Raw genomic sequence first — 19,755 nt, forward strand, 5'->3', positions numbered from 1 at the left:
GATTAACAGCTAGACATAGTGTGTCTACTTACAGATGATTAGTTATGTGTCATAGTTAATGAAAGGGCAGGCTTCAAAAACATGACCAAACCTATGAACACCTTGATTATATGATCAGCTGTTTCTTGCAAACTTTAAGCTGTAGAGTGAAGAGCTATCTATTGGATCGTGGCTGACTTGCCTCCGGAGCAGATCTTCCCACAGACTGAGCCCTTTATCAGTGAGCCTTAGAAACTAGACAGGATCACCTGTTTTGCCAAAGTTCCTTTTGCCTTGCCAAATTAACTTTTCTTTCCAAAACCTATATGGAAACTTCATGTTGAATTATTCATAATAATATTTTCCCTTTGTTTTGTTTTCCCCAGTGATTTCATATCTGTATGAAACATGCATCCCTAGAGACTTACACAGGAAGTGGAGACCAAAGCTAAAGCAAACTCACACCCTTCTCACTGGCAGCCTATTTAAAACACTGGATAAAAACAGAACGTAAGTCAACATGCTTTCTGATGAGAAACCACACCCTAGGCTACTTAGAAAATTCCACCCTACATTGACATGTGGTATTTTTTTTTCTGTTTGTGATCTTAGTTTTTGTTATTGTGACTTAATAAGTGTGTATAAAACTTAAAGATGTTTTGAGGCTGCAAAGAAACCTCCAAAATTATGAGTGGCCTACAAGATATGAAGGCTTAGCATTGTTTCTTCCTATACTACTCCCAGGAAGGCTGTGCAGTTTTTTATGCACCTGAATGTAGTCTGACATGGCATGTCTGTGGATGTCCATCTCCTTTAAGACAAAACATCATAGTAACCTACAAACTCCATAATCTCACATAACAGGCCATTATGATCTGCACCATCAATTGTTTCCTTTAAGTAGAATTTTAAAGGAATTTGGAATCTTATTTATCTACATTTTATAACCAAGAAATTAACCCTGACAATGGACTATCAATATGCTAATTATTTTCAGCATTATGTATTTCATATGAAATGAAGATGAAAAAAATGAAGAACTTGTTATTTCTTCTACAGAAAAGGAAATTTAGTTTCTCTTGCTTATAATTGCCCTTTACTTTTTTAATTTTTTCCATTTCTTCTTCATTATTATTTTATGATATAGTTCTGAAGGATCTGGGATTTTCCTTACCCCTTAACCAAATTGCCTCCCCATACTGCAATGATTTCCCATATATTATTATAACAGTATAGTTCTTCATGAACAATCATAAATTCATCATTATAGAAATGGACAATGGCAGAGTCCAGGATCCCACTTTCAAGATATATTTTATTTAACATCAAATGTTGCAGCCTGGCCTATTCCAGATAGTTCCAGTCCCAACTCCTGTTGGCAGGTACTGCAGCCTAGCCCTGCACAGTCTGCTTCCATCCGTGGCTCATGCAAACTGTTAGGTATGATAGCCTAACTCAGCATAACCCAACTCCAGCTTGGCTCCTGCACATGCTAATGGGCTAAGGTTGGCTTGGCCCTACTCCGTCCACCACTCCCCCAGAAGCAACCCACACACTTGCTAATAGGTGGAACTACCTCACCCAGCCTCATCAACAGCCAGGCCTGAATCACATGCTCACCAGAGGGAGTTACAGCTCACTAGGGAAGTTTCCCAAGCTCCCTCACCAGGTTCACCCCTGGACCCAGATCTCATATGTTCTGGCAAGCGCTAGACCCTTACCCAACATAGTCTTTCCCCGCTGTTCCAGCCTTTGTATGAGCTGGTGGATATGGCAGTCTAGCCCACCATGCACACCATTCTTGTGTGACCCTGAGGGTTAACAGCCTGGACCAACCTGGCCTATTCTCAACTCTAGTACTCATGATTGTCAGAGGGTTCCATAGTCATGCCTAACTCAGCCTGTCACTACCCAAGTTCTTAAGCAAATCAACAAAAAAAGAAGTTCCACGGGGGTATATCCACACACCCCCCACAGAATCTTCCCCCAGACTGGGTTCTCTTGCATGCTGGTCTCAGTGTCATGGCCCAGCCTAACAATACCCGTCCCCTGTCCAACTCTCACTGGCGGGTCCTAGTAGGCCAGGTAGGCCACCAATCCTAGCTTCAGTGTGTGCTAGTGAGTGGTGATCAATGTTGATCCATGCTAACTAGCCCAGCTCAGGTCTTCCATGTGGGCTGGGTGCATTGGTATGACCCATAAAGGTTTTCTAGTTTCCCCCTCCAAACCACTGGGCCTCAGTCCCCTTGCTTACCTGCAAACGACCTTGTTGATGGGGATCCCTTAGAAGTCATTCTTCATCTGCAACATACTCCCTCAGCAATCCTCCTTCCCTCACATTTCCCTTCCCCTTCCCCTAATCGATCCATGGTCCCTGCCCAGGAGTGCTTGCATTCCCCAGCCCAGACTTCCCAAGCCCACTCTTCTGGCTTGTGCATACCCACCAGGGTCCCAAGCTCCTGATACATGTGCTGACCTGAGACCCTACCCCTCCCCACACCCAAAACCCAGGCCTAATCACAGTTCCCCAAGCCCGGTGCACCAACATATCAGATCAGCAGGCTATTCTAGGTCTCACCCCTCTCCTCCTCCCACCCTGCCCAGGACCAAGAACAAGAGGAAATCTCTAGGATTGCTCCACCCACCTAGGCAGAGCTCCTAGGTCCTTGCACAGCCAAGCCGGCTCCATCCCCCGGGGAATTTGCAAGCCTGCAGCCCCAGGGCCCCACAGGCCCTCCACCTTCCCAGATGAGTATATAATAGCAGCAGACCACAGAATCTGTGAAGGCACAGAAACCTGTTTATTTATTTTTAAGGACTTATTTATTTGAAAGGCAAAATTAGAGATGGAGAAAGAGAAAAAGATAATCTCCCATCTGCTTGTTCATTCCTGAAATGGCTGCAACAGCTAGGGCTGGGCCAGGCCAAAGCCAGAGGCCAGGAGCTCCATACATGTCTCCCATGTGGGTTTAGGGGCTCAGTAACTTGGGCCATCTTCTACTGTTGGCCTGGGAAATGCACTTTTCCAGGCACAGCAGCAGGGAACTTAGACCAGAAGTGGAGCAGCTAGAGTCAAACCAGTGTTGATATGGTATGCCAGTGTTACAGGTGGCTGTTTATCACACTTGCCACAATGTCAGCCCCTTGTCTTTCCTAACACTAATATGAAACAATTCCAAAAACAATGCTAGTACTACAGAGATTTTTTTTTTTCTTTTTTGGAAACCCGATCTCATATCAGCAGACAGAGCCTCACTGCTGATTTTGGCAGCAAAGGGATTTATTAAAAAGATCGTGATTAGCTCAAAGACTATCCAGGAATGCAGCCAGAGATTGAACCAAAAACATTTCACAAACGGATTGTGTGCAGGCACTGCCGCTGCTGCTGTCATTTAGCATCAGACAGGATAGTTTGCTCAGTTGAGACTACTGATACTGTACACTGTGTACACTGGAGATGTGGCTGGCAATATTATCCCTTGAAATTAGGCATTGTTGGGCCTGGTGCCAAGCCTCAACAGGCTAATCCTCCTCCTTCAAGGTCTGGCATCCAATATGGACACTGATTCATGTTCCAGCTGCTCCACTTCTGATCCAGCTCCTTGCTTATGACCTGGGAAAGCCCTGGAGAATGGCCCAAGTCCTTGGGACCCTGCACCCATGTGAGAGACTAGGAAGAAGCTCCTGAATCCTAGCTTAAGATTGGCTCACCCCCAGCATTTGTGGCAATTTGCACAGCAGATGAAAAGATCTTTCCCTCTCTGTTTCTCCTTCTCTCTATAAATCTGTCTTTCCACTAAATATAAATAAATCTTTTTTACCCGCAGGTATAGGCAACTGCCTAGGTTGCATTGTACCTAGACAAGTGTTACAGTGCTGGGAGAAAGGCATCTAATTGCTGGCAGGCATCCTTAGCTTGTATCCATTGGTTTGCATATGTGATAGGACCTGAGACAAAACAGATTGTGCAACTGCAACCACCAGTGTGTGTGGAGGGGGTGACGTGGGTGATGGATTCAGCCAGACGCATTGGCTGGCACATATAGGAGTCAGGACTGGGGTCATCTCTGGTGAGGTTTCCTTGAGGATTCCCCAAATGGTCCACTGGGCTCAGAACTCCAACCACAGGGAAAATAACAGTTGGTGAGTGTTTTTCTTAGGTAGCATTCTCTCCAGATCTTTATTCCTGACAGCCTCAGAGCTCTGTAGGCGATCTTGTTTGTATATGGCTTCTGTCTTTCTCTGCAGCGAAGTAAGCAATAGAACTAGCCTGTGGCTCACCCAAAGGTCAGAAGCACAGGCATTTGGATGACAAATTTCAAAACTCCAGTAATGTCCTATAAATTATGATACACTTTCATATTGTATGGTTTGGACATTAAAATGTGAAAAGTGCCCCAGGAGGCTCTCTCTGTTCCACTAATAGTCTTTCTTGCTCCCAATCTTTAGAAATGATAACAATTCCTCTCTATAGATAGGGCAATTACTCAAATCAGCAGCACACAGCATTTCCCCTATTTACTATGTGACAAGAGGATACATATATGCCCAACTGTCAGTTACAGCTTCTAATTTGATTGAATGCTGCTTGTCTTCTGGAGGAAGCATTCCTCTCTTTTAAGTACTAAATCCTCAAAGCCAGCAGCCTTTAGAGTTACTGATAAAAGAAGAAAGCTGTTTGCAAACTACCAACACCCCTAATGAGGGACCAATTCCTGCTTCCACAACCTGGTTTGTAGGGCAGACTATAGTTGTGTTGGAGGAGAAAAACATTGATGTTTTAGAACACTATTTCTCAAACTCACTACCTTGGAGTGAAATAAGCAGTAAAATCTATTTCTGGTGCTCACCATCAGAATTGTCATTGGGAATTGTTCAAAGACTGATTGCTGTTCTCACCCCAAAGCTTTCCGATTCAATGACTCTAGGGAAGAGGCAGAAAATTTGTGTCTGCAACAAATATGCAGGTGACACTGAATACCAAGGTGCTGTTGATGGTGTTGATTTTAGAACATTGTCTTTAGATGTGATGGTTCCAAAACCATCGCATCTTCAGGACAGCACAACTCTTCTGCAATTTGTCCTCTTTTTTTTCTGATTGACAGACAGATGGTAAATCATAGCCACGATATATAGTGATATATACTGCTATTTTGCTGTTAAATAGGATTTCAAACCAGAAGTAATGCATGCACAATACCATGATAGTGTTATATGTTGCGCACAGAGAATATGCTTATGCTTATACTTTGCTTCATTCGAACTGTAATCATAGTGCAGCAATGAGAAGCCCACATTGTTGGGCCTGTGAGTCATCTACGCCCACATTTCTGTAGAGATATCTGTGTCCATATTTCTGACACTACTGAGTGAGCACCTGAATGGATGGGAAAGAAGAGTGACTCAAATGTACAAAGTAGATCACCTTGTCCACCTACTGATTAAAGTCTCCTCCACCAATTTTTATTGCATGCCTTGGCTATGATACTATTCTATGGTTTTAACAACTTAAAATAGAATTTACTTATTCAAGAGAGGGAGAGAAGATAGAGAGAGAGATAAAGAGAGAGAGAGAGAGAATGAGCAAACGTCCATCTGTTCAGTCACTCTGAAAATGCCTGGAGCAGTCAGGGCTCGATCAGAATTGGCACCAGGAGCAGCAATGTAATCAATATCTTACATGAGAGTTGCAAGAGCACAATTACTGGAGCCACTGTCTATCAGTGTCTGCACTAAAAGGAACCTGTAGTCAGGAGCTGCAGCCGGTCATGGGCATCTTAATCTCTAAGCCCAAACATTCACCCATTCCGTGGCTTTAAAGGGTATAGTTATCCCAGGAAACATATCTACATACTACTATCTAGAGGCAGAAAAAAAAAAACCTTATCTTTTATTTTCATCTTAACAGATAAAGAAATGTGTATGGAACTCACTCAACAGTAAATATTTTGTTGGCCAAAATTGGATTGTAAGTCAAGTACTCATAATAAAACCACCATAATTGCCTAGATTTATTGATTTGCCTGCTAGGGTACAGAGGTGGCCAGCTTTCTCTATAGCACAAAAGTTATATGAGGAGCTAAAAAATATATAGGTAAAATATTGAAGTTTTATTCACAAGAAAATGAAATGTCTGTTGGGCTGTCACAAATGTAGCTACATTTATATGAAACTCAAATATCTTCAAACTGTCGGTTCACTTACTGAGACCCAACTCCATACTTCCTAACCTCCACTGAAACCAAGCCACTGGTCTTACTCTCTCCCAATGACAGTCTAATCAGTTTTTACTATTCATTAGCCTCTCACTTTTGCCAGAGAAAAGCCACGATGATAAACCATTGAAAAGTCTTCCTACAAAGAGAATTTTCCTTGTCTACTTTCTTCCTTTTAAAAAAATATTCATTAACATTTATTGGAAGACAGATTTATAGAGAGAGGGAGAGACAGAGAAAAAGATCTTCCATCCACTGGCTAACTCCCCAAGTGGCCACAATGGCTAGAGCTGAGTCAATCCCAAGCCAGGAGCCAGGATCTTCCTCTGTGTTTCCCACGGGGGCACAAGCGCACAGGGTCCCAAGGTTTTGGACCATCTGCTATTGCTTTCTCAGGCAACAGGCAGGTTGCTGGATGGGAAGTGGAACAGCCAGGAAATGATCTGAAGCCCATATGGGATTCCAATGTATTTAAGGTGAGGATTTTAGCCACTGAGTCATCAGGCCAAGCTCATCTTGAATATTTTCAATCTGGTTAAACTGTGCCAAATTAAGTGAGACTTCAACTTTCCATTTGATAGCTTGCCTTGAAGAACTTTGTAAACTATGATAGTTTTTTTTTTTCTTTTTATACAATTAACTGATCACAGAGAGCTGCTGTGTTGGTGGAGAGATGGCAGGGTGGCACAAGTTAAGAGTGCTAGAAAGATGAGCCATCAGCATGTGAAACTTGACCTCGCAGAACCTGCTCAGATGCACTCACTTATATACTATTTCCACTTAGGTCTGTCTAACTCTATAGCTGGATAGATCAGATAACATTCAGTTAATGACAGGTAGCTTATATTTCATAGTGACCTGGTTTTTAGCAGGGCTAGAAGCAAACTAAGTGCTATTCCTTCACAGAATGGATACAGCTTTACTTTAAACTTGCACGGTCCTGTGAACCTACTGACTTTTCAACCTAATTTGACTTTTAAACATCATTGGTTCCTCTGGCTCTTAAGGGCCAAGCGGTCTTGTGGCAACTTAGACCCCAGCTGGAGAGTCTTCCTCTGGATCCCACTCAAAGAGGTCTGTGTTTCAGGGTTTCTAGAAAAAGTATCTGGAGGATATACAAACTATGATACATACTGCTGCTAAAATCTTAAGAGCGCCGTCAATCACAAAGCTTTTTATTTAGAGGCATGAAACAAACAGTCCTTGACATTTGAGAGGATAAACTTGCATGTCACCTAACACTGGATGCCAACGTCACTGGGCCCATGGGATTTATTTCCACTGTGTGGCATGTGTGGTTCTAATCTAAAATATCAGTCACTTTCTGCTCTCCAGAGCTCATCAGCATATTATCTTCACTGTAACCCTGCATAAGGAGATAACCAAATTCCTGTGGACCAACTCATAGCACAGATAATAGCTAACATAGTCTTCGTTTAAAATATATTCATACACTCTTAGACAAAAATTGAACTATTTCAGATTTTTATTTTCTCTCTCTCTTTTTTGAAAGTAGACAAAAAACCATTCTCGGATAAAAGCTTCAATCAATATGCTACAGTATATACTGATTTGTTTTGATAAGGAGACTACTTTTAAAAGATCATATGTGCTTGCAGTCCAAGTTGCTGCTTAATTTGCTGCTTAATTTAGCCTACAGTCATTCCCTGGTATTCTCCCGTACGCATCCATCTTTTACACTGGCCAGGTGGAGAATTAAGTGGGGATCTGAAAGGAAGCACAATGCAACCTAGCACTATAATTATATTTTTCCAAGGCATGGAATTTTTTTTAAGGCATTGAAGCATAACAGAATACTATTTGATTTACTCTTTTTCTGTGAGGTTGAGTTTTTGAGCTTCCACTAAGTCATCCTTGTCACAATAATTCTGTTAGCTTCCATTCTAGAAGGCAAGGCACAAGTATCAAACTTTTGTCATTTGTCATTGATCTATCCCAGTGCCCAGAAGTAGGGAAACAATCCTGGCAAGGCTTCAGGACCTGTTGGAATGCATCAGTTAGTATTTAGTACACTGTATCACTCTAGGTATTTTAAGAAAGTATTAACATTGGGAATTTTTAAGCACTTGCAAAAATCACTGGAAAGGTTGATAAGACAGATACCAAAAGCTAACACCCAAACAACCAAGTTCAAGATCACAAGACCAGAGCTACAACCAGTAATCCTGGAGTATTTTCCATTGTATAAATAAATGAGACCCTCTGTGAGTTGTCCATCATTTTTTCTGGTCTCTGTAGTTCCATTAATGAGAAAGAGCTGGAGATTTTTGAGGGTTCCAACATTTTGAATACCATTCTGACTCTATTGCTATTTTTAAAGCCAGCATGCTCACCTTAACTGCAGCAGTTGCTGCCACCATGTGCCCTGTTTCACAATAGTATCACTGAATCAGGAGCCCTTTTCACAACATCCCTTTTTACCTGGGCTCATGAAGAACCACCACAATGATTTCTAAGGAGGTGGGCCTTGTCCTCTCCAAGCCCCAAGCTGCTGGTATAGGAAATGTCTTCTGCACATTACTTTCTGCTTCTAGATGAAGAAAACTGTTAGGAAATAGGTGAGCAGGTCATATGCAATAACCTACCCCAACGTTCAAACTTCCATAAGCTTTTTTTTTTTAATTTCTTTATTTTTATTGAAAAGTCAGATATATAGAGAGGAGGAGAGACAGAGAGGAAGATCTTCCATCCAATGATTCACTCCACAAGTGGCTGCATCAGCTGGAGCTGAGCCTCCTCCAGGTCTCCCACATGGGTGCAGGGTCCCAAGGCTTTGGGCCGTCCTTGACTACTTTCCCAGGCCACAAGCAGCGAGCTGGATGGGAAGCAGTGCTGCCAGGACTAGAACCGGCGCCCATATGGGAATCCCGGCACATGCAAGGTGAGGACTTTAGCTGCTAGGCTACTTCATTGGGCCCTGTCTATAAGCTTTTATACTCTTCCTCTTGCTGCTACAAGAATCTGCACAGCTTCAATTTTGCTGCCTTTGCTTGACACCATGTAAAAGCTGAACTGGTCTGCTTAACTAGAGGCTGTATGAAAGGGAACCCAGGCATCCTGGTCACCAATCCCAATGATTGCCAACTGATCTCAATGACAAACAAGGTCAGGCAGAACCATGTAGAACAGAGCTGCACACATGGCTGAATCAAGAAGAAAGAATAAATGGCTGTTATTTTAAGGCACAAAGTTTTGAAATAGCTTTCATATAGCAATGTATCACTGATACTCTAAGCCTTTCTTGGTTTTTATTACTTCTTCAGTTTTTTCATTGTCATGTTAGTAAGATTTGTTGAAGAAGTAGACTAAAAAGTGTGCCGTTATTCAACAGCTACACTTTGGCTAGAAATCTTAAAAACTGTAGGCACGTTTTAAAAAGAATAAATTAAAATGCAAACCTATTATATGTGCATATATATATGCAGACATAAATTATAGACCTATATGGAAGGTAATAAAATAAGTTACTCCCCGCATTTCTATAAAATATGTTGTGATGACCTAGAGCAGGGATAGGAAACATGGCGTTCCACTCCAGTTTACTCTAACACCTGGTGCGCCTCTAGCATGTGTCATGCCCTGTGGGAGGTGCTTTTGGGTGACGTTAGGTCAGATAATGAAGGTGAAAATGGAGAGGTGAGGGCTCCGTGAATAAACAAAATTCTTAAATAGCATTAAAACATGCATTGGCCTTTAACTCAGCTTCCTCAGGATGGCTACCATGTTCTCAGGACACAGCATCGTTAGATAATCATGTGTGTACTTCCTACGCACACAGGCCTTGAGCAAAACGATGGGGGATGGGCTAGGAAGCATGGTTGCCCTTTCAAGGGGCAAACCCAGATGAGCACCACACCTGCCCACGCCACATCAGTGGAGACACACAGGCCTCCAAAGTGTAGCCGCCATGACAAAGGCACTGGGAAAATCTCAGGCTTCGCTATCCATAATGAATATTTATTGACCTACTCTGTGCTATGATGCTGGAGTAAACTGTTTAGAAAAATCCAAGGTGGGATTGGAAATCTTGCCTAATTTAAAGTACATTCAATTTTCTAGGTTTTTACCCTTTTAGGGAAGACCTGATGCCATGGTCTAAAAATCTAGGTTATTTTAGGACCAGTCAAAGGATTTCTACCTATTTTAAACTGTTGTTAAAACATTTTGGGGGCCTGATGCAGTAGCCTAGTGGTTAATGTCCTCCCCAGGATCCCATATGGGTGCCAGTCCAGTGCCAGCTCCGCTTCTCATCCAGCTCCCTGCTTCTGGCCTGGGAAAACAGTCAAGGAACACCCAAGGCCTTGGAACTTTGTGCCTTCGTGAGAGACCCAGAAAAAGCTCCTGGCTACTGGCTTCGGATCAGTTCAGCTCTGGCTGTTGCAATCACTTGGGAAGTAAACCAATGGGTTGAAGATCTTTTCCTCTGTCTCTCTCTCTCTATAAACCTGCCTTCCAATAAAGATAATAAATCACACATACACATACACATACACACACACACACACACACACACACACACACACACACACACACATATATGATTAGTAAGCCTATCTGCAGGCTCATTTTCCAACTGACCTACTCAGGCTCGTATGGCTAGAGCGGGCTCTGAGCACCTTGCCTCGGGTTTCCCCGGTCAAGCTCAGCTCTCAGCACCCCGGGACACCTTATCTCACCAGTTGCCTGGCAGTTTCCACTACGTTTCCTTATCCTTCTGACTCTCTGTGGCTCTCTTCACTTATTTTTCTCCCATTATTTCTGTTCATAATTTTTTGATTTTTAACTGTCATATCCATTTTCATATTTTTCCCTCACTGTTTTGAACGTCACCTTCCTCTTCACCTTTTCTTACCACTTCATCTGTTTTCCTCCATTTCACTTTTTTTTCGCATTCGTGCGCTCCCTGCTGTTGTTTTTCTCTGCTCAATACAGATTATTAGCCCGAAGCTCTCCTGTTGCTAAGCAACCACATCACCCACACATACCCTATCCCACATTCAACTCTTTCCTTCTTTATTAAACTCATGGGATCAAGTGATCCCTGAAAGGAAGATGAAGGGTACTGCCTGTCTTCTCTCCTTAAGTCAGGTGTGCGTACGTTTCCATACCCTCCACCCTCTTATTCTATTTTGGCTTCTTATTTTATTAATGCTTTGCCTCAGGCTGTGAGATAACGCTAAGAAAGCACAAAACATCCTTTTGAGCTTCCATTATTTATAAAACATTTTGAGCTTACATAATTTATAAAAGATAGGAAGAGATACAATTTCCGTCAACAGAACTGTAGAAAATAAAGTTTAGCTCTTATTAAGGGCTTGTGCCCAACCTCCTGAACCAAATCCAGCCCTCTGTAATTAGAAGTTCCCACTACAGATCAAATTGGTTAGAAAGCTCGCTTACAGGCCTTGATCTTGTTGGTTTGTGAGGAAGCTCGTAACGGCATGTTGAGTGAAGAATAAAGAGAACACAAGAAGTTATTAACTCATTCTTCCCAATCCCGGTCCTTTTCCAGACACCAGCCTGACACTGCACTTGTGTGCACTTGTGCCAGAAGCATAACTGGAGGTGTGGCAGCCCTTCTTAACAACATGCTTGTGAGAGATTCCAAGTCCTCCAGCACATGTTAATAGTTTTATGGGAATGGTAACTCCATATGTCCCAACACTGGGACAAAGTCACAGAAGACGTGAAGAAATCTCCTTTCACCCTTGCGGTGCCATAAATAACTTCCCTCCTTGGTGTGGATTCTTTCTCTGCCCTGAGCATTTATGCAATGCCTGGGAGGCCTTCCCTGCTAAGCCCACCCCGACATTGTTGCTATCAGCTTTGTGTTAGCACTGTGCTAACTGGTAGTGCTGGTATCCCAGCTCTTCTGATACATCTCCGAAGGCTTCAAATCCTGCAGGTAACACTCAATATACTGTCACACTGAATCATAGAACTCAATATTCAGACTAGAAGGTTCTGTTTTGTTTCATTTCCAAGAGACAGGGAAGAGTAGTTTTCCAAATTCACCTGCAATCAAAATTTCAGAAATAAATCTTATATTTCTATCTATCATTAACCTGAAAAACAGACCGAGCAAGTAGAGAAAATCTTCAAGAGCTTTATTTGTCAGGACCTGTTCAAATACTGAAAGTGGAATCCCTGTAAGACTACAACTACCCTAAGGTATCTCCGGAATGCCTGGCCAGATCGGGAACTGGCAAGCTAGTTCTTCTGGCAGTCTTCCTTCCAACAGAACTCCTTTGAGGTGTTTGCAAGCTTTAATATTATTTCAGTTCTTACCTTACAATAATGCCATCCTATGAAACATGCACTTGAACATTTTTGTTTCTTATTCTACTTAAACAACTGAGAGTTATACAGAATGTTCACTATCTTTCAGTGAACACTTTTCATTTTCTTCTTGCCAACCCGAGCACCCAGTGAATAGCACTATGTCATACTAATGTTGCTCTGTTACATCCCCATACATTTAACTCTTTTTTTCCCTTCTGTTCTCCCCATCTGTGGGACCCACAAGGTAACAGTCTGTTTTGTCACTCAAAGCTGTGTCTCTCTGCACAGCAAACAGACTTTTTGCTTGAAACATCTACAAGGTGCTGCGCCCAGTGTCCTGGGGTATCTCACTTTTGTTGAATTCTCAAATTAAAAGATTTCTCTGATCACATCAACCATACCCTCAAGACATAAAACTGTTTCACTAATGACACTTTTAAGTAAAAATTATTCTCTCTAATCCCTGCCTCTTCCGGCTTCGAGTTAGCTACTCTGCATGCATCCCATCAGGACGTTGACTCCATAAGTCCAGCGTGTACTTCCCCTGGAAGCCTCCTCCTAGTCACTGTCTCTGACTCAGTTCTCATGATCCACTGCTTCAACCACCTCCGAAGTATCTCAGCTTCCTGTCCCTTCCTCATTGGCCTGGCAAATCCTTGGGCTTAGACAAGTCCATCGCCCTGTCTTCCTTGTCTCCTCCCATAGTATGAGATCTGTTGGAGCAATGGCATAACCTGAGCTCTGTCACAACTCCACAGCGCTGGCAAACTCCAGCTGCTCACCCACCCTCCTGTTCCCTTATCACACGCCTCCTCATCTACTCTATAGATCCAATCATTCACTCATCCATTCCCCAAATATTTATTGAATGTTCACAGTAAAATATTCTTCACATTAGAAAATAAACAGTGAGCAAGCCAGACACCGCTGAAGCTCTAGCCCTGAACAGTGAAGGGAAAACAATTCAAATGAAGTGAAGTATTTGGAGGTTAATTGTTGGGAATAAAGGTAAGTGGATGCAATACCCATAGTGAATGGGAGGACATGGATAGGGAAACAATGGAGGGTGGGTGGGCAGCCTGGACGGCCCTGAGCGTAGAGAGGGAAAACATGAAAGGGAATCCTTTGCTGTGGTGTTTTATCATGCCAGTGAATGGCCAGAGCTGACATACTAGAAAGAAATATAGCATAAGTATAATACTTCATATCTAAAATATAACAGGATATGTAGTGCCTTTTGATGTTGATTTTTTTTTTCTAAATAGACTGCCTGATTATCCAGGAAACTATCCAATGATCTAGGGGCCTCCCCTCTCCACAAAGCTGCAATCTACTAGAGCAGTTTTCTAACAGATTCAGAAGACACCAAAATACAAAATTTAGTTAACTTACATTTGCTTTTTAAACGAAATCCAGATAAAAATGAAAATATACTAGTTTTTATACATTATACAAAATAGTTGGAATCAAATGAATTGTATAATGTAAACATACAAGTACTTGGAAGCAAATGAATTGTCCCACCACTCCTGCACTCCTGAAGGACCAGCGCAATAGCCTAGTGGCTAAAGTCCTTGCTTTGAATCATGCAGGATTCCCATATGGCAACAGTTCTAATCCCAGCAGCCCCATTTCCCCATCCAGCTCCCTGCTTGTGGCCTGGGAAAGCAATTGGGGATGGCCCAAATTCTTGGGACCTTGAACCCACATGGGAGTCCCAGAAGAGCTCCTGGCTCCTGGTTTCAGATTGGCTCAGCTCCAGCCGTTGTGGTCACTTGGGGAGTAAATTATCAGGCGGAAGATCTTCTTCTCTGTTTTTTCTCTCTGTATATCTGACTTTACAATAAAAATAAATAAATCTTAAAAAACTTTTATATACATCCAGCCAGCTCCCATTTCCATGAGTTTACACACATAAAAAACATTCACATACCTATGTCTAAATGTCCAAGTTGTGAAAACTGCAAAAATTATCTTTTTGAGAAGGAAAAAACATAAATGTAAGAAAAGTATGTATTTCTTTAAAGACAAATCACCCATAAAGACAGATAACTTGGCATACCTTTGGGTTTTATTCAACTGTCTTCTATAAGCTGGTCAAAAACTATGTGGCAGAGAAATTTAATGATTCAGGAAACTAAAGAAAGTACTTATTTTTTGCCTACTAGCAAATTATTTTGGAAGTTAAGGAACCCAACAGAGAGGATCTGCAAAGATAGATAAGGACTCTAGCAAATGCTTTTTCTACAAACACAGTGTTTACCTATCTGAAGTGCAAACTATGCCTACAGATATCAGCGTTTTAAAAAAATTCCTCTAAGTAGTAGAGAAAGTATGATACAAGATGGACAAATAACATATTTCGTATCTTGTTAATTACCAGAACTAACCGAACCTATAGGACTCTTATTGGAGTTTCCCCTTGATTTTTTAACTTTTCCTTCTCACTGCCACAGTTTAGATGTAGACAGTCTGCTACAGATCTGTAAGTTACAGCCGGGGTCTGCAGGGCGGAGCTGATGGAAGGTGCTGGGACCTTCAGAGGAGGGCCTAGAGGAGGGCGTTCAGTCACTGGAGAGTTCCGGAGTGATGAGTTAGCCCAAGAGTCGGCCTCTGGGTTCACCAAGGGATCATTTCTTCACCTGCTGGGCCCTGGGATCACCCCTGCTAGTCCGCCTTGCCAGAGCCTAAGCTTGCACTGCATAGTTTCGCCTTTTAGCCTCGAAACTGTGAGTGAAAGCACATGTTTTTCTCTATAAGTTAGCTACCTTGGATATCTTAGGACAGTAATGAAAAATGGATCTAAAATCATTTTTATCCCTAATGAGAAAAATTTAGTGCAACTTTTAGAACTTGACTTAGCTTTCAGGATTTCTATTTCCTTGCTGCAACAAGTCAATAATATCTAATCAATATCTAATCATTTTTAAACCCAATCAGAAAATCATTTTTCCATTTTGTGTATGTATGACTGCTTAATTTGAGACAGGACTATCCAATACAAATTGTATAACTTAATTTTATTTCTTCTTATTATTAACAATGTTCTAATGAAATGCTTACACATTTATTTTTGTTCACATATCTAAGTACTTCTGTAGCATATATACCTGGACTTGAAATTTACAGATATAAAAGTCTTATTTTTTTTTCATCTGTATACAGTATTAAATGCAAATTTTTACACGTTAAAAATTGGTAAAGTATATAAAAATTAATTCACAGAACAACAAATCTAAACCAACAAACACATATAAAAATAGCCAAACACATTAATAGCCAGAAAAAAAATTAAAATTAAACAATGGGATAGCCTTTAATGGCAAATATTTAAAAGATTAATATAAAGCTATTACTGGTGATGTGGGAGAATGAGTTGTTTTAGCCTTTTTTGAAAAGCAATCTGGCAACATCTGTTTAAGTTATAAATACATGTAAACTTTGACCAGCACATTGACTAACTGTTAAAAGCCAGTCCTCTGAAAATAGAAGGTCAAAGGTTAGAAAATATAAATAAAGCTCTTTGGGGCAACATTCATTTATTCTACAAATATTTACTAAAAATTTTGACTATTCCCTCAGTTCAGAATTGAACAAGGCCCAGTATGTGACTTGCAGCCTCTTCCCAGGCTGTCAGACAGGAAGTGTAGAAGCATTTGTTGGCGTTCATGAGAAAGGTGTACCGGGAGCACGGGGAGCTCACTCGGAGGGGTGTGAGGACTGCTCTGAACAGCAAACTTTCAGAACTGCGAACCACAGCACGCTTCCAAGACCTGGATCATGCTATGAGGTCCAGGAAAGCTGAACAGAACAAAGGTAGTGAAGGTACCTGGTCGCAGGAAGCACAGAACCCACAAACTTGTCAAACAGATCACTGTCTGTAAAAGTCTCAAGGACTTGAATTTTTCTATCATTGGAGACAGAATATGAAGTGCATTAATGAAAGAAAAATAAACTCACTTTTGGGGAGCAGACTCTGAAGAGTGCTTATTTAAATGGCTGATAAAATGCTCTTTTGCTCCTATACCTCAAACACCATACACTCTTTTTGTTTTAGAAGATTTATTTATTTTTATTGCAAAGTTAGATATACAAAGAGGAGGAGAGATCGAGAGAAAGATCGTCCGTCCAATGGTTCACTCCCCAAGTGGCCGCAACAGCTGGAGCTGAGGCAAACCAAAGCAGGAGCCAGGAGCTTCTTCCGGGTCCCCCACGCGGGTGCAGGGTCCAAAGAATTTGGGCCATCCTCAATTGCTTTCCCAAGCCATAAGCAGGGAGCTGGATGGGGAAGCGAGGCTGCTAGGATTAGAACTGGTGCCCATATGGGATCCTGCAAGGTTCAATGCGTTCAATGCGAGGGTTTTAGTCCTAGGCTACTGTACCTGGCCAAAGCCATACACTGTGTAAAGGTAAGTGTTGGCTCCAATCTCAAGGCAAGCATGGGAAGACCATGTGAAAGGGTTTAGCCCAGATACATTGATTCTGTCAACAATGTCTCCTTTAATCATTTTTCCTTCCTTTCTTCCTTCCTTCCTTTCTTCTCTCTTCCTTTCCTTCCTTCTTTTATTTTTTTTCTTCACCACTTTCCAGAGGACAGACACCAGTCAAATTCAAGTTTTAAATCCTGTTACCCTCACATTGACCCCATTATTTCACCACTTAACAATGAGGCAAAATCATCAGTTCTTAAATCATGAAGCTTAAAGGCAAAGCACAGCCCTAAGCAATCTTAAAAAAAACATGACTGTTATACAGGAAAAGTTCTAGCACTCAAGCCAGCACACGCAGACACTTCCTCAGAACCTGGTAAGCAGCTCAGCCCCAACTCGCGAGAAACAGACCTCAGGAAGAGGCTTCCAGCCAGGGAAGAAATATGACTATGAGTCTAGAAAGTCCTTTTGTTCCCTGCCTTTTGTCACTTGACGCAAATATCAGTCCTGGCTCTCTCTTGGAAAGGTTGGGACCTCATAGAGTAATGAAAATATTCCCAGAGGCTAAGTGCTGTCTGGCATTGCTCTTGTATCAACAGCACAACAACCGCAGAGCAGCGGACTTTGCCTGTTTCTCCCTCATTACTGCTTGACCAGGAAAAACAAGCCCGCTACTCCTCATCTGCATCAAGAAGTGTGACAGCCAGGAGTGGGGTCTAAGCGCCAAATCAGGGAGCCACACATGCTGGCAGTTCCCAGCACATGCTGCTCAGCACGTGGCTTCCTGGAACACTGCCTCTTCCCTCCCCCACTTCCTCATGCACAGACAACACGTAACAGATTAGCAAGTAGGTAAGTGAGAGCTCCCGGCCGGCCAAGTATGCTTTAGAGCCAATGACCTGTTTTATGAATCATGGAAAAGATTTCCGGTTTGTTTTCTGTGTTCTCACGAATACACAGGGTTCACGGTTAAAGCAGAATGGCAATCGGTTCTAAAACAAAGAAAACCACTGTGCAGCCTGCTCTGCAGGGACCTCTCCATCTGCGTGTTTCCTTCTGCTGGAGCTGCTTATCTGGGATTCCAGCAAGCGCCAGCCCACCATGCAGACCCTAGTTCCAGAGAGTGCTCTTTTGAACTTTCCCATCTGCTTCTAAGTAAAGTGGGGAAAATATTATTTATCTATATATAAAAAACTAGCAAATGACTCATAGAGAATAAAACAGGATGCAATTGGTCAGCATCTTTTAGAGAACAATCATACAAAATGCTCCACAATTGGAGAAACAACTCACTTTTTCAAACTTCCTGAAGGAACGTCTTCCAGAAGTGCTAGGCAGGCGAAGGGTTTGTGGGGGTTAAGTTTAGCTCATGTAAATTCAGGAGGCCAGAGCAGCAGTCCCATCATGCATATTCATAAGAGGCAACCTGAGCTCCGGTGTAAAACCACAGTATGACTGCTTCCTGCACACGCTTTGCATCCCACACTGCCAGGAAATACGGCACCACCGAAGAGACAATGCCTTGCTGTGTGGCGCGGTTCAGAAGAAAGATGATTGTTCATTGATAACTTACAGCACACATTGATTGGAGTCTTTCCATAGGCCTGTGACAGCTGAGGAAGTACCCATCTGTCAGAACACAGCTTGGGAGCCATCATCATGTTAGAGAGAGTTTCAGGGTTTTGTCTGCAAAAAGCAGAAAGGAATATGGTTATGAGTTTTCAGCCTTGGGTATTTATTATTAACACTCTGTTGGAGAAATAGGTCAGTGTAACACACATGGGAAGATAATTGCACTCTATACACCACTTCTCTTCACAACAGACTTCCTACAACAAAAGAAGTTAGCTTCAGCTGTGAAGCACTTTAACCCAAGGATTTTGTTGGAGCAGCCTTGGTAGTCTTCCAACAAAATCTGGGGAAGCACATATAGGCTCTTTCACTCCTGGACCCAACAAATATTTATCTAGTGCCACCATGTGCCAAGTGTGCTGTAGATGCTTGGCAAAACACAAAGAACAAAACAGACAAGGGTGATATCTGCATCATGAAGCCAATGATCAACTGAGTGATTCATATTGCAGTGCTTTTCTAGGTAGAAGACACCTTATTGTGCACCTGTCAATGAAGGGCTACAACACTGCATTTCATGTGCTTCAACTGTCCTTGATGAAGGAAGTGGCATGTGTGCTTGTAAGTGGAAACAAAGAAAGAGAGAGAAGCAATAGAAGAAATCAAAGTAACACTGAAATAGAGATACTAACTGAGAGGGAGATATTATGCAAAACAGGAGATAGATGTGCTATTATCATCTAGTAAGGACAGCAGAGACATTAGCAATGAGAAACACAAAGAACACTAATACAAATGAAAAACCTCAATTTGCTCTCAGAGGAAGACAATTTATTATCAAGATATAACTTTTCCTGATTTAACCTACACATTGATAAAACAAAAAATCATAATAATATTTTGAGCTACATTAACTAATTCCAAAGTGGGAAAAACACCCAATGGGGGAGAAATGCAATTAAACAGGATCTAGTTCTACCAGATACTGAAATAAAGAGATTTAATAACTAAAACTGAAGCATTAACCCATAAATGAATACAATAAAAATGGAACTGAACTAAATGTCCTAAGATAGTTTCAACTTTTTTCAGAAAGATTTATTTATTTGAATGTCAGAGCATTAGAGAGAGAAAGAAGAAGAGAGAGTGATATCTGTCATTCATTGGTTCACTTTCCAAATGACTTTAACAGTCAAGAGATCTGGGCCAGGTTGAAACCAAGAGACCTGCAGGAACTCCATCCTGGCCTTCCATAA

General features: G+C 41.8%; 1 protein-coding gene across 1 annotated transcript in view; it reads right to left on the reverse strand.

Moving 5' to 3' along the window:
• CEP85L (centrosomal protein 85 like) overlaps positions 1-18,624 on the reverse strand; it is a 192,060-nt gene extending 173,436 nt beyond the window's left edge. Inside the window, exon 1 of the mRNA XM_040965545.1 lies at positions 18,221-18,624. The gene's annotated coding sequence lies outside the window, so the exon portion shown is untranslated. The remainder of the gene's footprint in view (positions 1-18,220) is intronic.
• Positions 18,625-19,755: the final 1,131 nt, after the last annotated feature.

The sequence above is a fragment of the Ochotona curzoniae genome, unplaced genomic scaffold, assembly GCF_017591425.1.
Source record: "Ochotona curzoniae isolate NIBS_2020 unplaced genomic scaffold, NIBS_Ocur_1.0 scaffold_3890, whole genome shotgun sequence".
Taxonomy (NCBI): domain Eukaryota; kingdom Metazoa; phylum Chordata; class Mammalia; order Lagomorpha; family Ochotonidae; genus Ochotona; species Ochotona curzoniae.